General features: G+C 39.9%; 1 non-coding gene and 1 pseudogene across 1 annotated transcript; both read right to left on the bottom strand.

Moving 5' to 3' along the window:
• Positions 1–2,108: 2,108 nt before the first annotated feature.
• LOC138004974 (eukaryotic peptide chain release factor subunit 1-like) lies at positions 2,109–16,670 on the bottom strand (annotated as a pseudogene).
• On the bottom strand, positions 15,350–15,495 carry LOC138009124 (small nucleolar RNA SNORA79). The gene has a single exon (XR_011124332.1). It is a non-coding gene; the product is annotated as a small nucleolar RNA SNORA79 (small nucleolar RNA).
• Positions 16,671–18,502: the final 1,832 nt, after the last annotated feature.

The raw sequence follows: 18,502 nt of genomic DNA, 5'->3' as shown, positions 1-18,502 counted from the left end.
GGACTGCCGTCCATTTTCGCCCTCCTGGCCCAGCGTCGACTGAGGTGGCTCGGACATGTACGCCGCATGGACGACAGCCACATCCCGAAAGACCTACTGTACGGTGAGCTTGCGGATGGAGCCAGGTCCTGTGGGCGCCCCTCCCTGAGGTACAAGGACTCGTGCAAACGTGACTTGAAAGGCGCGGGTATCGACTTGGAAACATGGGAGAGTCTTGCTGAGAACCGTGGGGCGTGGAGATCGGCTGTTCGCAGCGGGGTGGAGAGAGCCGAGGAAGAACGCACCACCACACTGCAGCAGAAGAGGGCTGAGCGCAAGGCGAGATCCACGCAGGACACAACAGCATCACCCTTCATCTGCCCCACCTGCTCGAGAGACTGCCATTCCAGAATAGGGCTGTACAGCCATCAGAGGAAGTGCTGCACCCGGACGTGACCCAACAGCGTGCAGCCATCATCTTTCGAGATGGACGGAGGACGACGAATCAAAGTGACTCGCCTTGTGACAAGTTTTGGTCTCTTTGCAGCTTTCCTATCTAAACGCAGCCTACTTACCTAATTTTGCATGTAAAATCCCTTACATAGTGCATAAAAAAAGCAAATGCTGCTGAATAGTTCGACTGCTAGCAGTCCCGTCCGAGTTGGTCGAACCGCCCGCTTTAGTCATGCAAATGGACCACTTATGTCCAGAAATGCACGATCTCAAATGGACCGAGGGGAAATACGGACAGAGTGAGTTCTGTCTCTGTCGTCTCTATTCCCCATTCTCCCCTCGACTCGCTTGCCTGACTAAAAGTGGGTGGCTCGACTGACTTAGAAGCTTAAAAAGCGGCAGGTACAAAAACCACAGGTCACGGGGCACAGGGCACAGGGCACAGGGCACAGGTCATTGTTTTACCAATACAGAAAGTATCCTAAACATTCATAAGAGCTAACCTTAAGCCTAAAAACGTTTGTTTAGGCCTAATTAGGCCTAAGGTTAGCTTTTATGAATGTTTAGGATACATTCTGTATTAGTAAAACAATGACCTGTGACCTGTTTTGTACCTGCCCCTTAAAAAGGGCAGGCAATCAGTCAATAGTTGGCATGCACGAACAGCACTATCAACTGAAAAATTAGACAAGTGCAACGTTTCTAATCCATGAAAGCAAATAAAAAACCAAGTATTGACTAGCAATGCTTAAATTAAACCTTCTTCTGAAAAAGAACTATTTTTCTTTAGAATAGTTTCTTTATGCACAGGTGAAACATTACAACCATTACTTAATAAAAGTTCAAAGACTGGGCAACGAGCTATGTGCAAAATCACTGAAGAGCATGCAGTTAGGTTCAGTGGTTCCTCAATTGCAAGGGAAAAGATCATACTAATAACTAATCTGCCCTTACCCCAAGACCTTTAGAGCCTGCAGGTTGTAAACAAAAAACAAGCAAGATAAAAATTTCCTTAATCTCTTGACACACAAGAAAATGAAGCATCATTTATTCGAAGACACCCCTGTTATCATGCCACTAAGATAATCAATGGGCCATTTCAGAGTTGCTGTTTGTTTCGGTTTTGAAGTGAGTCTTGGTGCTCAACTAACGACAGGGAAATGAGTTTGATTTGCATGAGAATATGCAACTCATTTCCATTTGAATGGTTATGCACCAGGACTCGCTTTGAAATGGGCTATTAAGCTAGGCACAGCAAAGTTCAAATTCCTGAAACAACATTCTATCCAGACCCAACACGATGAAAATTGTAACAAAAACATCTGTAACATGGTGACAGAAACACCTTCCTTGAATTTTTCACCAATGCCAATTGATCCCAACTGAGAGAATTGAAAGATGTCTGATATATCGTGGCATCAAGAACGGGTAATGCTTCAGCAACAAGATGATTACAGGTCAGAAGCCATTTGCAGATTTGCTGATGAAAACCACACAGTCAAGATCTACTCTCCCACACAGACTCTTAGTTTGTGGGGTTCGAATGGGCGATGAATCACTTAAACCATCTACATAATATGCGATTGTTTTAACAATATTATTGGTATGCTATACACCTGGATGTGGACAAATATCAGGAGAAATTTCTTAGTTAAAAGACTTTCTTCACATAAACATTTACTATAGACAACAGTTTATTCCAAAATCTGCTCTCTTCACACAAAATTCTCTAATATATACTTATGTTAATACCTAATAGACCAATTCGGCTAACTCAGTGTTGTACCCAATTCAAATCTTTTGGGAATAAAACGATTTGTTCCAAGTATTACCATATCATTTAAATGTGAATGCTACATTATCATGCAAATGCAATACACAAAGCATCTTAACCCCTAGAGATTTGAATTGGGTACAACAATGAGTTAGCCGAATTGGTCTATTGATACAATCTTTACAATCTTTGATAAAAAATGTTCATTTCTCCTAAAATATAATATTGCAATAGCTAACAGACTATTACAAATTATTACACAGCTTAAAAAATCAAGATTATTCACAGACTTGTCTGAAGGGGAATTTTACCAAATTTCCTTCGATTATTAATTTTTTATGTTGACTTCATTACAAAGTAAGGATCTACAAGGAGTCACCACTTTTAGTTAATTAGCATTCCTTTGTGTGTACAGTCAACATCTAATCGAACAGCAGAAAAGCCATCTTGAGCGTTTGATTGGAAGAATGCAAAGAAAATAAAATTAGTTACACTTTTATATGACAATACATTCTATTAATTTATGTGAAAATTATTATATTACCAACAAGTAGAACTTGATTCAAAGATGTAAGTGTTAAATGTACAATGATGTAAACCACACTGTTCATATTAATTATCACTTTAAGAATATTAATACCAAACATTTCTTCATAGTACATGGGATGTTAAAATGAGTGTTGAGTAAATATAAATTGCACCATAGTTTTCACCAGTCAATAAATGAAAAAGACTGCATGAGTAAGCTTTTCAAAGATGGCCCAAGTAAGTTGAACCATAAAAATATTGAAAATAAGTATGAATGTTAAAAGTGTACTGAATGGACAAATCAACCCTATCCTTAGGCTCAATTTCTGTTGCTCACTCTACTTCGGGTATCCTTGAACACTGGCTCATTTCCCAAAACAGTGGCTGGTAATAGAGCCTCCCTGTCCCCTGAAAGAGCCTTCAATAATATCATGAACAACTTATTATCTAAAAAAAAATGATGTGCCATTACATCAGATGCAAATAATGGCATACAAAGTAAACCTTAAAAATCTATTCTTTAAAGATGATGTGAATGGGTGGTGCCAAACCTGATTAAAGGCAACCTCCTCTCCTACAAAGGATAAACTTTAAACAATAAAATCTGTTTGCTTACAAGGACAGCATTTTGTCACAAAAGATTAAAACTTGCTTTTTTTGACTTTCCAATTTCTCAGGTGTCACCACCTCACTGCCTTGAATAACAATGTTTTGGTCACCATAGGAGGTTTTCATGTGACGTCATTGCCACCATGCTGGTGGATGAAAACAAGCTTAGCTTCTTTTGTTCGTCCACCAGAAGTTGTACATTTCTCTGTTGTTATTGGTGTCCCTAGAGGTTGGTTGAAAACGTCCTATTTGTTATTATAAAAAAAAACACACACACAATTATCATTATCCTGCAGGGAAACTGAAATTGATAATAAGATATTTAAAATTTTCCTTTCGTCCAAAAATGTTACTTGCAACTCTCTCAGTTATCTTTTCGTAGGCCTTCAAAAGCCCACCCCCCCCCCCTCCCCCTGATTCTCCTTTGCATCAATATATTGCACAAAAATTTGATAAGTTGACGAACGCTCCTGCTGTGATAGGCTCCAAACTTTTTAACAAAATAACCCCAGTTCATTTTTTAACATTTGTACACACATCCATTTCTGTGCAGAGTTGAACAGTGAGAGCAACCTCGTTCCCAGAGTCTCTCATCTTCCCGACACCCTGGGAACGAGATTGCAGTGAGAGGTGCTAGTTACCCTGAGCAACAAAGCAAATTGCAACACCCTCATTGGTTCGTCTCGATGATACATCATCTTGTGGAATCATGATATCATCTCTTAATTCCTGATTTGCTAATGTATCCACATAAGGAGGTGGAGCATCTTCACCCTCTGCTGGAGGACCCAGGCTACCCATTTCTTCCACCTCAGCATAAGATGGTAGTTTGTAAGTTAGATCATTTTCAAGAGGTCCATATGTGTTTGTAGGCTGGGCAGCACTTGGATGTGTTGTTAGGTAAACAAAGTTTCTGATCTGGCAGTGGCTGGCAAAGTAGCGTTTTCGATAATATGCACAACAACAACCCAGAAGACTAATTGACCCCCACACCAACCAAAACCCTAAGGAAAAAAAAAAACAAAACAAATTTAGGGACATACATATGTATTTATTTGCAATTACATCATGAAACCAAGAAATTAAAATAAAATATTGTTTTCTTTTTGATAACCACATATTAATAATTATTTGTTTTCCTTACACCACATCTTGTAGTATTTATCAGAATAATGGCAACAATCAAACTCTCCACAGCATAGACCTAAGAGTAAACAAAATACAAACGTGAGATTACCACACCAAAACTTCTCAGGGTCTTGCAACCACAAAAAGTTCAAAAACAGTTTCAAAACTAGAAACTGTACTATTTAGAGGACTGACCCCACAAAACTGTATCGCCAAACGGCTATGTTATGGTATGATGTGAATGGGGCTTATTCAGAGCAACTGTCACAATATAAAATTGGAAAATTTCAGGTGACTGCTATGGATTCAAATTTGCAGTGAGTTCCATCTTAGCCTGCTAATTACTTTCAGCAATTGGTGGTTTTCACTCACGTGATCAACAGCCATGTTTTTCAACGAAAACAAAAGGAAGCATTTGCATAATAATAGAGTTAAATTCCCATGTTGGTCGGGGCACCAACATGGCCACCTTTTCTTTGTTTAGGGCACCAACATGGCGGTTGTGACGTCATGTGAAAACCAAGAATATTACAGTGCAACGTGCCGCACCGTGGCCACCCAACGAACTTTCACATTTGACAATTACGTGTGAATACATAAACTCAACAACCCATGCTACAGTATTCAACTTACAACTGTGTGAACTTTGCAAGGAAACATGACTGTCAATCAACTTCACACATCCTAATTGGTGGACAATTTGTAAAAAACTTTGTTAGGTGGCCACGGTAAGGTGCGCCGCACTGTAGATGGGGGTCGGCTGATGTTTTAGACGTAAGCATATAAAGACAAAGTACAGGGTGTTATCATTTTTTTAAATAGCTTTCTTGTTGCTATGGCGACCTACATGTCAAAATGAGCACATCTTGTTTGTTGAGAAAGTTCAGTTGGAGAAAAGGGATCCAAGAATAGCAGTGACCATAAACGGTAATAATTTCAAAATTGTGTGTCAGAGAGGTTGCTAAGAACTGATTTGAATTGAAACTATCCAAGGTACACACAACGCAACACAATGTTAAGAAAACAATGACCCGATATTGGTAACTCAACTTTCCAGACTATCCTATGCTGAAGTAAATTTCCACTTGCGCTCTACCAATACTAGTACGTTGCAACAACTAAAGTTTTAAACCGTTACCTTCATCGCAAACGATTTCTTTCCCGTCCCTTTTTCCACAGTAATCTCGTGCCTAAAGGTAGATATAACATACTTGTATGGTAGAGTTTTCGCGACAAATCTTCTGGTATATTCGACATTCTTGAAGGCCACTAATTACGTAAACAAATATTTTTGTTGCATGTTAACATAGACGTGAAGTACTTTCCCTGACATATTCCGTGTATAATTCTGTTCCCTCGAAAAAACTACGCGTCAAAGTTGTTACACTTTGTCACTGTCGAATTTACTTGCACGCTTTTCAATGTAAGTCTAATGTATTTGGGCTGTAAGCATCGATCACGTACGTAAAATGTGCGAGAGGTTTGCCATCTTATTTGCACAGTATCAAAACTTGCCATAGTATCAAATATATTTAACATTAGAGCACAGATTTTGAATTCACCTCCAAAGCAGACAGGAAACCACTGCCAGATTTTAAGGCCTAGAATTACCTTGTAGAGTCCAAAGTGTAGACAATGTTTCGAACTCCACAATTGTTCGCATTATATAACACACTTTCCGAATATTCGCTACTCACCTCAATTTCTCCGAAGAAAAGAATCATCGCTGCAAAAACCCACGTAACATTGAATGCAACAACATCCATCGTTTCGAACCCTTGCGAAGCTATTATTATCGAATCTACAGGCAAACCCTTGAGTATTGAATAACACTGCCTTAATAATTTATGCAACGGACGATGATTCGAAAAGGCACTAAGACGGCCAATAAGATAGCATATTTTTAGGGCAAATGAAGTGTAACAGTAGCGTGATTGGGGTATTTAGTTAAAAGACAACGACGTCGGCTGTTTGAGGGCAATACCCCTCAGAAAACAGCGAATAGATATTTTTTTAAAAAAAAAGTTAATCTGCCTGAAACTCCCTTGGTGGAAATCGTATGTTGTCGCGTAACACACAGGCAAGGGTCACGTCACGCAACCACCTGCTTTTACACTCTTATTAAAGCCGGTGTTACGTAATTTCATTATTGTAAGATTTAGCGCCAGAAAACGCTGAAGCTTTTAAAAGAGTTTTTAATTCTCCTTCATCAGATCAAATCACCACGTTCAAACGAAACCGGGCTGAACTAGGAAACAATATTATTTTCTCATCTCCGATTTTCGGCAAGGGTAGACCGAGAAACATCGTTCCTTGTTCAGCCAGGCCATAGCCTATTTAGTACGCTTTTTCTAATCAAACGTACGTCACTCATTTTCGACGAAACTTAAAGACTGTAGTGAACAGTCCAAACACACTGCTCTGAGCCTAATTGTTGTCTAACACTCTGACCCTACACCTTCGCGCGCTCTGATTGGGTACCCGAGCGGGCAAGATAAAGTTTTACTGCCCGCTCGGGATTTCTCGCTTGCTCCGACTTTGTCTCGGTCCATAAACACGCAAAAAATAACTTGGGCAATATCCAGCCATATTGACCGAACAAGCTTGGTCAATAACCCATATACATTGTGCGTCTTTTGGCTCGTCACGCAATCTTTCCTCCCCAACGAACGAGGAAAGATTGCGTGATGAAGCGCAACTGAGCACCTAGCCTGCGAACGCAGACGTAGTTCCGGCGGTCGTTTCTCTCCCCCGAAAAGTACGACAACCGGAAATACGTCTGCGTTCGCAGGCTACTGAGCACCCGCGGCAAGCTAACGCTCGTTTGCCCACGCATTCATTTGGGAGTAAGAAAGTAGTAGATATTTGCGTTATTTCCCTTTTACTTCGACTCGTTGATGCAGCGGTATAAACAGTGTATATGATGGCTGTATCTTTGTAAAAGCCACCTTCCCCTCAATAGATGGTCGTACAGAACATTGCGGTGACAATAAACAAAAACAGGACCCTTTTTCTTTCCTCAAAAGAATATCCGTTGTTGGCCACGAGTCTCTCGAGTAATTGAACTCTCGCACAACATGCAAACACACAGGAGCGTTCACCAACTGACATTAAATTATGTGTTCTTCGAAAAAAATACTGAAAATTAACTGAAGATTTTGTAGTCTGTTGGGCACCAGAAGATAACTTGGGATTTTGTGCGCAGTTTTGGCAAGTTAAAAGCAGCAACGTCATCGTGACAAATAAAGCACAAGTTAATTAATTCTCCCCAGCCGGCAAATGTTTGGCTCATTCCTTGGTGGGGCCCTTTATTTCTGTTATTCTTCATTTTTACGCTAAGATTGGATAGTTTTGTGGTCCACTTTCATCCAGACAATGCCTTTTAGGTATCTAAATTATTTTTCAACTTTGTCGCTTTGTTTCGTCGTTTCTCAGGATTCCACTAACACGTGAACGAGATACAACAGCATGAAACAACTTTGTCTTTCTTCTGAGTTTTAAACGTCCTCCGTGAGGTTACCGGTCATCTCGCCACCAGGGAGTTTCGCCACCTACTAACTCGCCACCAAGAAACCACCTCGCCACCAACCAACTCGAAGTCACCTCGCCACCAAACACTAGAGTAAAGTAGTCGTGGTGACGAGGTGACTTCGAGTTGGTTGGTGGTGAGGTGGTTTCTTGGTGGCGAGTTAGTAGGTGGCGAAACTCCCTGGTGGCGAGATGACCAGATACCCTCCATGACTAGTAATCTTCATCATCGCTGTCATAATAATCATTCGCATAGTAGTCCATCTCCATTGACTGGAAGTCCACACGATATCGCAAAATACCTAAAGGAGAAATACTGCAAGTTACCAATGTTTATCAACCGGCTCCCCACGAAAATAATTGCGAGGATGTAAGTCGACTGAACCTATTGTAGTTTAATGTCAAGTTTTGTCGCGTTTTGTCACGCAAATGAAAAGTCCGAGGGAGCCTTGGCGAGAGGCTCCTCTTCCCAAGCCTCCCTCGGTATTTTTTCCCGTTTGCGTGACAGAACACAACGGGCTCAGGAAAGAGGGCATTCTCGTCACCAGAGCCTCGGGTCGACCTAAGGCTCTGGGAAACTGTAAGAGAACATGCGTCGTGGGGTTCTTATAGCCAAAAATTGGCTATTTGAGCCTTTCGGCGCCTGATCACTCCTCAAATGAATACACTAATTAGAGACGCTTTTGATTGTTCTTCACGAAAACCAATGAAGAGACACTTAGCTTCAGGGTTCCCCAGAGCTCTTCCCTCACTCGGTCAAGAGAAGAGCTCTGGGGTCGAGATTGGAAAGCGGACCGCTCGACTGATTTATGAAGGGACTTCTCGCAGTCTATTTGAAACACTTGAATGAAAGGGGTAGTTTCTAAAAAAACTGTGGTGCTGCGTTGGTGTGGAAGTAGTATACAAAAATTTGGTTTTATCAACGGAGTTGATAATGTACATTGGCCACCGTACAGAGATTCTAAAAGCTGACGTTTCGAGCGTTAGCCCTTCGTCAGAGCGAATGGAGGAATTAAGGGTTACGTGTAGTTTTTATATAGTAGAGAAGGAGCTACGCTATTGGTGATAACATAGCAACGTGAAAAATAGGAATATATTGGTTAAATTAAAAGCGTTCGTTAATACCGTGAGGATTAAGGGTGCCGATTTGGAAGATGAATTTCGCGATGTTGAGAAGAATGACAAGGATGTATCTAAGCCAGTCGCTCGCCATTTTAATCTCCCTAACCACTCCAAAAAACACATGGCTATCTGCGGCCTTTCCCTACATCTAGGTACGACGGAAAGCCGCAAGAATCTGGAACAAAATTCCTCTTCCAAATCGGCACCCTTAATCCTCACGGTATTAACGAACGCTTTATATTTAACTAATATATTCCTATTTTCCACGTTTCCATGTTACCACCAATAGCGCAGTTCCTACTGTACTATAAAAACTACACGTAACCCACAATTCCTCTATTCGCTCTGCCGAAGGGCTAACGCTCGAAACGTCAGCTTTTAGAATCTCTGTACGGTGGACAATTTACATTATCAACTCCGTTGATAAAGCCAAATTTTTTTATTTGAAACACTTGCTCTATCTGTCTATCTGTACACATTTCGGAAGAAGGGACTGCTAGCAGTCTAAGAGATTACGACTTCGCCACATTCGCTTCTTGCCTGGGATTTTGGACAAGTCTGCCACAGGCAGAGAAAAAAAACGAAACCAGGGTCCGGAATTCTACTACGGACAAAACCGATGGCAAAGAGGCCAGTCTCTTGTTGAGATGCACAAACCGCAATCTCATTAAACAAAAACAAAACAAAAAAAAAATGAAAGGAATAATTCCACCATGCTTACCACCAATTCCACCGAATCCTTTGCAAAACTGGGCCCCTTCTTGAGATTTGTCAGTGATAATTTCCAGTGTTGCGCCTGCCAACAAAAAATATATAATCAGTTCCACTGAGCATTTGATGGTGACATCTACATGTTCCAGCAACCGGCAATGCCCTTTTGAGCTACGGCTTTTTCTCCTAAAGTGGCCTCGTATACCATAACTATTTTTGATATTGAATCTCTCTATCTAAGTGTAAGAATTCAAGATTATCAAGTTTATTCCGCGTAAAAACAAGAAGTGATCCTCGCACTGGGCAATTTAAAAAGAAATTGTCACTTCACGGGAACAAATGAACAACGCAAAGCGACAATTGTTTAAATTGTCAAACCAAGTGCAAGGATCACTTCTCTCATTCCGTCCATCGCCCGGACTTCAAAGCTCAATTGGTAAAGCATTGCACCGGTTTCGCAGAGGTCATAGGTTCGAATCCCGTTGAAGCTAGCCTGCCTACCAAGAACTAGGGACATGAAGACTTTTAATGTTCTGGCCGCGCGAAAAGTGAGGCGAGACAAAAAGGAAACGCTCGTAGACAAAGCCCGGATTTCTTCCCCTCACCTCTCCTCCCCTCCCCTCCCCTCCCCCATCCAAATTTTTTTGCGCTTACCCTATTCTCTTGCGGCAGAAAAGTGAATTCGCTTCTCGCCCGCTGGAAACGCTTGCTACGCAAGCTACGTTGGAGCCAGCTGAATTTTTCAGGTGTCTTTTAGAAAGGGACAATTGCTTAAATAGTGCAACCATGTGAGGGGACCACTTCTGTCTCACGTCCATAACCTGCACTTCACATATACATTCATTTCTAATTTTACTATAGCCAATGTACCTGTCAAGGCGCTCCGTGCACGCGCCAAATCAATCCAGGCCGAAGACTTAGTTGTTCAAAGTCAAAATCCAACAATTTGAGTATTTGCTCGCGTAACTGTGAATGTGCGTATAGAGTGTTTTCACTCACGTGATTTAATAGTAAACTTGTTTTTCCACCGAAACAAAAGTAAACGTTTGCATAATACAGCTCAATTTCCGGAGGATTAGTTGGGTTCACCAACATGGCGCGCCGTGACGTCACGTGAAAACACTCTATTCTAAACACATCTACATCTAAGTAAAAGGCGTGTTGGAAAACCTTTGTCATCAGCAAACTTCAAATTGGAGTACGAAGATGACTATGAGTACGAGTTCTCAGTTCTTAGTTCTCAGAGCATGTGCATTTCAAAAATTTTCGTTCTCTGTCAATCTAATGCGCATGCTCAGTACAGAAAACTCGTACTTGTAGTCGTTCTCGCGCTCCAATCTGAGGGTCACTATTCTTTAACGCGAAGTATAATTTACACTCTGGATAGCAACCTATCCACTGTGAAACCACGTTATCCAGCTCTTCAGCAACTGGAGCTAGAACCATAAACGTGTTTGCACACTCTGAACTTTGTACAGAATGATCACAGGCGCCCCCAAGCTCAGATTGAGGGAAAGCCCACAAAAAGATAAGGATTTGTACGGGAATTCCGATAAAAGACCTGGGAAGATTCTCAATTAAAAGGCATAGCCTTATTGCCAATGTGGGTCACTTCCTTCCTGTGTCGTTTCTTTTCCAGATTTGACGCAAATTGAGCCATTACCAGTTCCTTGGTTGTCAACGGTGACCCATAATGGCAATAAGGTTAGGCTTTTTAATTGAGAATGTTTTGGTAAAATTATCTTCTCAGGTCTTTTATCGCAATTCCCATACAAATCCTCATATTTTTGTTGGCATTTCCCTCACACTGAGCTTGGGGCACCTGTGGAATGATATCCGTTAATGTGCATTACATTTCTGCAAACCACTGATTCTACAAAGAGACCAAACTACCGTTACAGATTCCGTTGAACTTTCAAAGGAACTTACCAAAGCCTTTGTAATTATTTGCAAGCCACTCTAGGAGAGGCTGTTTCTCCACTAATTCCAATTCCACTCCAGTCTACAAAAGCAAGGACACAAGTTAGAATCAGATAGAGTAATTGGCCAATAAAACGGGTGACATTTTAATACTATTTACCTCACTGTCCACTGTGTAGGTCTTGTCTTTTTCTTGCTCTGGATTAAGATGAAGGACTTTATCCTCTGTGAAAAAAAAAAATGAAGTTTGGGAAAATTATATCTCAAAACTACATTGCAGAATAAGCACTGTAATCCAAAGGTAAAAAACGTTTTAACGAAACATGCAACAACATGGGTGACAATTTCGAGCTACCTTAAATTTCTTGACAATTTAAGGAAGCTCTGATTGGCTCCATTGAATTTTTTAAAACTTTGCTGATAGTTCTCTCTCAGATTACTAATTACCGTTCAACAATAAGAAAATGGGGGCCACGGAGTTCATTTTTGATATATAAACGAGAAAAGACGAAACATAGGGTGTTGTTGGAGAGCTTTCAGGTTGCCATGGTAACCTATTCTGTCGTGATAAGCAGTAATTGGCGTTTCATAATTATGGTACCATAACATTGCTGTTATGTGATACAGTAGTTATAACCCTTCTAATAAGAAGGTCCAATTGGCTCTTGAAAGTGGTGAAACTGGTTCCAGCCACCTTTAAGCACAAAATGGTCATCTGGTCCAAACTAATGGGCCATTTATAATATATGTTCATGGCAGGAAGATTACAATAACATGCTTTTACAGGTCAAAACCAGACCCACACACAAGTTAAGTTCTTCTCCTTACCATCTGTCTGGTGATTTTTTAGAACAATTCGGTGGATTTCTAAATTTTCCCAAACAATGAGTGTGTCGACTGCTCCCATCTCTAATGCCTGAAAAAGTATTTTCCAAATCCACTAAGTGTGAACTACATGTACTGTGCATACAGTATTTCTAAAACAGTAAAAAATCCACACAATCAACAAGAACTTACTCGATCTGGGAGAGAGACTTAAAAAAAATGATCTCACAATGTCTAATGCCTGACAATTTGACTCATCATTGGGGAGTGGTTTGACAGGAGTCAATGCCTTTGACAAAGCGGATTTGAAACTACATGTGTGAACTCTGATACCTGATAGCCCAGGCTAGTGGAAAGACGTTTTGGGCTAGCAATTTCTTGCCTGACGGGCAAGCATCATTTGAATACAAGTACAAATTTCGCGCAGACATCAGTGGTTAGCAGACAGTGAGAGAGAGAGAGGAAAAGAGAGAATACAAATCTTTTTGGGCTAGCTCCTCAGAGACTTGGGCTTGTAAGATAAAATGACGCTTGCCCAAAGGGCGAGCTGATCCTAGGAATTTCGTCTCACCCTAAATATTTATAAACTGAGCCACTAACTAAGCTATACTAAGGAGACACTTTCTGCTGGTGGGAGACTGTCAATCTTGTGAGCTTCTTTTTACCCACAATAAACCGAAATATAACGAATTGAAAGTAACATGAAGTGCATCTTTAATTCTTTGAATCTACAATCCACATTTCATTTGCCTCATAGAAGTTGGCACATTTCATAACATTAAAATGCAATCCTGGCAAAAATTTCAAGATTTAATCGGAGCACAGTCTTCACAAAAACAACAAATTAATAATTATAATCATAGCCATCATTGTAATTACACACATTTCTAAATTTGACATAATTTATTTTACACTACATAATTTATGAAAGAAAAACCTTTAAGGTGTCGTCTATCCCAAAGCAGTATTTCCAGTGTCTTGAGAGATTTCATCAAAATATCTCCCTAAGCAAACAGTAAAAACAATTTTTTAAAAAATATATGTACTAAAACACTCTGAAGATAAGACTCATCTGCAACATGGTTTTTACTTGCACTTTTGTCCCTGTGTAAAAAGGAACTGACAAGATTCAAACATCACTCTGGTTCTCAGAGTTGTTTTTATTTTACATGTATTTCCTTTCTCCCTGTAAGCAAGTCTGCCACATGACAGCCAGTTCAAATCAGAAGATTTACCCAGAGCTTTTGTGAAAACACCAAATGCAAATAACTGCAGATTGAGAAGTCTAATGGAAAAAGATAAATATTATTATTATTCACTACTTTCACAAATCCCACAATACAGTTCATTTTCACTGAAGCATGATGTAGTCCCAAGATCACGTAACTTGTATTGTTTTTATATAAAGAACCCCCAAAACGAATTGCCTTATGGGATTGGGAAATTGAGCTGTATTAGAGAACTGGTCAAAACTACTATACTCGAACAGGACCCACCTTTGGGGTAGGGGGGTTCTTAAAGACACCACCTATCTTCGAGCCACACATGAACATTACTGACAACATTTTATTGGCTTTTAAATTTGAGTTGACACAGGAATATTCAGCTAGCAAGAGTCGGCATTACTAGGCAAACAAGAAAAGTGAGGTTTGAATCTTACTGTAATTTTTTACTGCTGGATAGAGGGGTGGCGGTGCAATATAGACACCATCTTTTGACGTTAAGCAAGGGGGTGCAGGCAGACACCACCATCTATTATGTGGTTTGGTGGGTCCTGTTCGAGTGTTAGTAGTAGTTTTGACCACTTCCCTTATTAGGAAAATTTTTAAGACTTGTAGGTACCTATGAGTTTCTTTTCTTGGATAAACTTGACATTTGCCAAAACCTCAGAAGCAAGTTCGATTGCCTAATATAAACAAGAAAAATTCATAAAATCTTATTTAATACAAATTAACAGTGAATGTTACAAATTGCACTGTTTCTTCACAAGGAACTGACCTGATTAAAGCCATTTTCACCTCCATACGAGACATCAACAAGTTTCAACACTTTGGCCTGTAATCTCTGCAACCGTTAAGCAGATGTGTTCATGAATGTATGTGTATATCAATGTTTAATACTGTATATACGTAAGTACAGACATGTAGCATTAGGTGCTATTACTTCAAATAGAGAAAAACACTCATGAAGCCATTCATTTTCTCTGAGAGAGATAAGGGCCTACAACGGGAAAATCAATTTTGGCCACCACATAATCAGTTTGACCATATGACTTACATGACGTCAAGTTAGTGGAAGCCTATCCAACATGACGGTTTGTGCCAACTGTGGATCTACAGAAGGAGTGAATTGCTGCATACAGTGTGGAAACGGTTAGTTTTTTCCAGCTTATGAATGCACATGATGCAAATTCAACTATTCTATTCCCTGTCATATTCTTGAAGCACATGCATGTAGTCCCAGAGGAACGCCAATAATTGCTATGTTTTTCGGGAAAAGGCAAATTTTCCCAAAACGTCAACGTGTATAGCTGTTGGTATATCTACAAACTGCCATGTTGGATGGGACAGCTAACGTCACGTAAGTCACATGGTCAAATTGATTTTGTTGTGGCCAAAATTGGTTTTGCCATGATGAAAATTGATTTCACCATGACAAAGTTGATTTTGCTGTAGTTGCCGTCATCAAACTGATTTTGCCATGACAGTTGTGAGGTGGGCCAAGGTAGAAAGAGCTTGATGCAAAAATTGCTAACAATGTGGAGACCATCTAATGTGTTTGAGCCCGCAAAATTCTCCAATGAGTGACATTGCTAGGTTGTGCGTAGCCAGCAGAGGAGAGTGAATAGACTCAATGTCAATCTAGACAGCATAAAACCACGCACACTAGAACTTAGTATGCATGGGGAACAGCTGTCAGTTGCTGTATAATGTCCTTAGAGCAACACAACTCACTCCCGCTTGACGTGTAATAGGCATGAGTTTAAGCTTGAAATTACTATGCAATCAGATAAGCAACCCTTAGTTAGCCTAAAACAATGAAACAACAACAACAGCTAAAAAGGAAGGAAATTTGTATTCAAAAACTAAATTACTGAAATTGACTATATATCTGTCTTATTACAAAAATAAGAAAGCAAAATACATGTACTCTACTCAGGCTTGTGCTGTGAACACCAGTGCATAACAAAAAATTAATAATTGAAGCATCAAACTGCCCAGATCTGAACTCAAGTTACATGCATCAGGAACGCCTGTTTATTGTATTTTGAATCACAAGCTGATTGTCAGTTAGATGACTGGTAAGTGGGAATCTCGGCAAAACACAGCCAACCCACATTGTGTTATGTTGAACATGTACTAAATGTTAAAAAGTAACCCACTGGTCAAACATGTCTGACTGACTCAGCTCTGTCTTAAAATCAGCAGAACCAGCCAAGATTAAGCCAGTGACATTGGGCTATTGAGAAGAAAGAAAAATGTTTGCGTTTTTTTTCACAATCCACGGGTTTGCTTTATTTTCATGCAAAGTACATGTGTGCATAAAAACAGGAAAAAGAACCTTTGCTACTCACCCTGTCATTTGATATAAAGAGCTGCACTGCAGTCTCGGCTACTTTCCTTACATAATTGTGGCGTTTCTCCAATCTCAATCGAGCAAAACGAAGGGCAGACTGTCCACCACGCCCTAAAGAACAAATATTTTTAAAAAAAATAACCTTGCTATCACAATAATAATTGTGTCCAACTCTTGTCTTTACCGCAAGGACCTAAAGTTGTGACACAGCTCAGCTTAGTAAATTATTAGTCTGAACACTTTAAAAAGTGGGATCAAAAGGTAAATTTGTAGGGGAGTAACACCCACCTTAGGAATAGATAAATAAATAAATTAATTAATTAAATGGTTGGCATCGTTGCCGTAAGGCAAAAAGATTCAAAGATCTCATGGCCCTATGAAAACTCACTGCTCACTGACCATGCTTTTTAGGAAGATCAACTGTAAATTTGTGAAGAACCTCTCTTGTGTTGCCACAAAGTGTACCAAACAGAGCTCCATTACCATCCATGACAATGAAGCCAAATTTGTTTATCATCTGCAAGAAGAGCATTCAATGCCTGAAAAGGGGAAAAAAAATATAAAGCATGAAGTACATGTAGAATCAAAGCGTGAAAGTGATAATTATTCACTATAAAGTACAAGAGATGCTTTGAATAGGATCCCCTGCAAGACTGACAAATCAATTGAAAACACCAAATAGTTTTGCAAGGATTGGGAGTCTCAGAGGCAAATGCAATGATTGATGCCATGGGTTCTCTTCATTAAGGTTTCAATTTACTGACAGGTTCTTAGGCACCCTTTTTGGTGACACGGCCTGAAACCTTTTCACAAAGGGAATGAATTATGGACTACATGTACTGGTGATTCAGAGCCAGAAAAAACTGTAAAATCAATCTTGGACTTACAGATTCACCCACTCAGAAATAGCAATTTGAACCAGTCCTTGCAGTTAGAAGGAAAAAACGAGAGCCTTTCACATGTTTGGAGGCTGTCAAGAGGTCACAAAACTTGGCATGGCACTGAATGGAAGCCAGAATGACAGGGAGCCTGGAGACCTTCAATGAAGAATCTTTTTAAGGAAAATGATTACCATTCAGTCTCAACATAACCTCTGTATGAACACTTGTTATCGCCACAAGATACAGTGAAGTATTGATTGGCTTGAAGGGTTTCAAAAGTCCTATATTGACTTTCCTTTTCCTTTCCATCATCAGTAAACAATTGTCCCACAGTACACTAAACAAGCGCCATTTGCTAGGAACTGTTAAGACTAACATTTCATAATGTTAACAACTACATATAAGGTTGCCAAAAGTTGAGGTTGGGTGGCTGGGACAATAAAGTACATTCAAGGAATATTGGCATCCAGCCCCTTGATGGGAACCATCTCCAGGACCTACCTAAGAGGCCTGCAGCTGCTACGAAGCAAGGTGGAAAGCCTAACATTGTTGACTGACTACTAACTGGAAAGGAACCTTTTTGAAACCAAAGTCACAGACCATGCACATCACACAAAATGCCTTGGTGCTATGTGCTACACTAGGCTCAAGTGCATTAACTCAGCCTATAGTTCAATGAGTAGTCTAGTCAGTAATGGTGATTTGATTTTGTAGATACATTTGATTTGATTTCTATGTCGCACTGTTCCTAATTGGTGCCCTGGCATTAGAGGGACTGTTGACACTTCAATAAAGTTTATTATTATGGACCAGTACATTGCTTTAAAATTGGGAGTTTCTGTTGCTTTCTGAATCTTGTTTAGGAAAATAATGGACTGAATTTGCATTTGATTTTTATCTAAAAAGAATGTGTGTTATCATTGGCAGGCTACACCATGTCATTTTCAAATATCTGAAGGGTCCTCAACTACACTGGAATGTACAACAAGCTACAAATGCCTCAGTTTGCGGATAAGTAAAAACAAGGAGTGCCAAACTTTCCAACCTTTCATAAAATCTGGAAAGGATCATGAAAAATGCTGTATTTAGCTGCCATTTTATAGATGGAAAGAACCAGGTGAAAAATAATCTCCAACCTGGAGTTTTTTGGCTCCTTTAAACTTTTGAAGAGGTTGTTAGAAGCCTGTGAAGGACCAGAGGATAGGCCATTTACGCTAGGAAAGAGGTGAATGCGTTGTTTGATTCTTAGTATAAAGGAATGCTGCTGTCACTGTTCAACTACAACAAGTTTGATACCGGAAAAACATCTGGATATTTCTCAAACTTTGTTAAACAACAGCTATCGAGAGGTTTTAAACTCCGTCATTTTATATTTCATTTAAGCACCTTCCACGCTCCTACATGTGTTTTCCAGTATACGCTTACAGGTATTGAATATACTGTTAAACCAATAGAATGATCAAATATA

This window comes from Montipora foliosa, chromosome 6 (genome assembly GCF_036669935.1).
Source record: "Montipora foliosa isolate CH-2021 chromosome 6, ASM3666993v2, whole genome shotgun sequence".
In the NCBI taxonomy this organism is placed as follows: Eukaryota; Metazoa; Cnidaria; class Anthozoa; order Scleractinia; family Acroporidae; genus Montipora; species Montipora foliosa.
This window is presented reverse-complemented; position numbering and strand designations above follow the sequence as displayed.